Here is a 2,342-nt window from a genome sequence, read left to right on the forward strand (position 1 = left end):
AACATCTCCTCTGGTAAGGTATTCCAGTCCCAAACTCCCATTCATATAAAATAATATTTGCCCCAATTTGTCCTCTTGAATTACAACTTTATCTTCATATTGTGGTCTTTCCTACCTTTAAAGACACCACTCAAACTTACTCTTGTACTAATGTCAATTCCACTCCATCCCTCCACTGACAGCTCGAAACATACCACTTAGTTGAGCAGCTCGTCTCCTTTCTCCCAAGTCTTCCCATCCCAAACTCGGCAATATTTTTGTAACGCTACTATTTTGTCGAAAATCACCCAGAACAAATTGAGCTGCTTTTCTTTGGATTCTTTCCACTTCTTGAATCAAGCAATCCTGGAACTATACTCTAATTGGGGTCTTACCAGAGACTTATATATACTCTCCTTTACATCCTTACTACAACTCCTAAATACCCTCATAACCATGTGCATAGATCTGTACCCGTTTTTTACAATCCTATTTATGTGATTACCCCAATTAAGATCTTTCTTTATATTAACACCTAGGTGCTTACAATGATCCCCGCCGGGCTGAGTGGCTCAGACGGTTAAGGCGCTGGCCTTCTAACCCCAACTTGGCAGGTTCGATCCTGGCTCAGTCCGGTGGTATTTGAAGGTGCTCAAATACGACAGCCCCGTGTCGGTAGATTTACTGGCACATAAAAGAGCTCCTGCGGGACTAAATTCCGGCACCTCGGCGTCTCCGAAGACTGTAAAAGTAGTTAGTGGGACGTAAAACAAATAGCATTATTATTATTATTATTATTATTATTATTATTATTATTATTATTATTATTATTATTACAATGATCCCCATAAAGAACTTTCACCCCATCAATGCAGTAATTAAAACTGGGAGGACTTTTCCTCTTCCTTTTTCTCCTTCCCATGACCCTGTTCCACCTGTCTTTTCTTATCCTCTACTCTACATTTCCCTTTCCTACCTTTTTCCTTTCCTCCTACTTCCACACTTCTCAGCAACAGTTCCCCATTCCTCATCTTCCCTCTGTTGTTCTACCTGCAGTGACTCATACCGATTTCTCACAGGCACCTGTCCTAAATTCTGATCCTGAATAGAGCCCTTAGCTTGCAATGTCCTAATGTCCTTCTTCAAACATTAGACCACCTGTATTCTACAGTTCCCTCCTTTCCTTCCTATCCCTCTCTTACACCTACTGTATCCTGTACATTGTTTGAGGGAGGCCTACTTTCCTTCCTGTCCTCTGAGAGAATACTAATTATCTCCCTCAAACTCTCAAACTCCTCCCTCATACTCCTTAATGCCTGGCCACACCCACAGTTCCCATACTTGCACTACTGAGCCATTCTTTACGGAATAATGAAAATAGAATAAAATATATTCTGTGCACAAAAAATGAAAAAAGAAAAAATGTCTAGGATAGTACACAAAGATGACACGACAATAAGGTAATTAATATACTAGTACACCACAATACTACTTAGTTGTACTATATTTTTATCCTGCAACACCCTAACAGGATGATTACTGCTGTTACTTACTGAATACTGAAAGGAATACAGTAGAACCTCGATTATATGTTCCCAGAAACTACGTTTTCCCGGATTATTTGTTCAAATTAAGTGGTCCCACGAGCATCCTAACTAAATCACATTTTAAAAATCCCACATTATCCGTTCCTCGAAGAAAAGATTTCCTGGATCATCCGTCCAGAAATTTCAGTCCCATCAATGCTAAATCCTCGATCAAGCATTTTTCATGAAACCGTATCTCAAGAAAGGACAGCTACGGCATATTATAGATCTTAGTGTTAACGTCCCGTCATTGTGATAATTAGAGCAAGTACGGTACTGTACCGGAAAAGCGATCGACGGTGAACTTGCATAAGGGACCATCTTGGCATTGCATTCAGGTGGTATTGCTTAAGGCCATTCTCCACTGATTAACATTTAACACCAACATGTTAAATTTAACATGTTACAATTGACATGTATATTGTGATTGTGTCTTCCAATTGACTTTGCATGTTAACTCAGAATGTTGAGGTTAAAACTTTTAACATGTTGGCATGTTTTCCGCTCCAAGTGGAAAACATGTCAAGTCAATTCGTTGTTCGTGGGATGTTGGCACAGCTTCGGCAACTTCTTTTCCGTTTCCTTGTCAACAGACAGCCAAATATGCAAACGACGTGCTTCTCGTGAAGTAGGATTATAATTACAATTATAATTATAAGCTACAAATACAGTACTGGTACCGATACGCGCACGTGTGTCGTTCTCTCTGCACTATACTAAAATTTATAGTCAAAAAAGGAGTGGAGCAAGATCACTTTGGACTTAATTAATGATATA

The sequence above is a fragment of the Anabrus simplex genome, chromosome X (genome assembly GCF_040414725.1).
Source record: "Anabrus simplex isolate iqAnaSimp1 chromosome X, ASM4041472v1, whole genome shotgun sequence".
Lineage (NCBI taxonomy): Eukaryota > Metazoa > Arthropoda > Insecta > Orthoptera > Tettigoniidae > Anabrus > Anabrus simplex.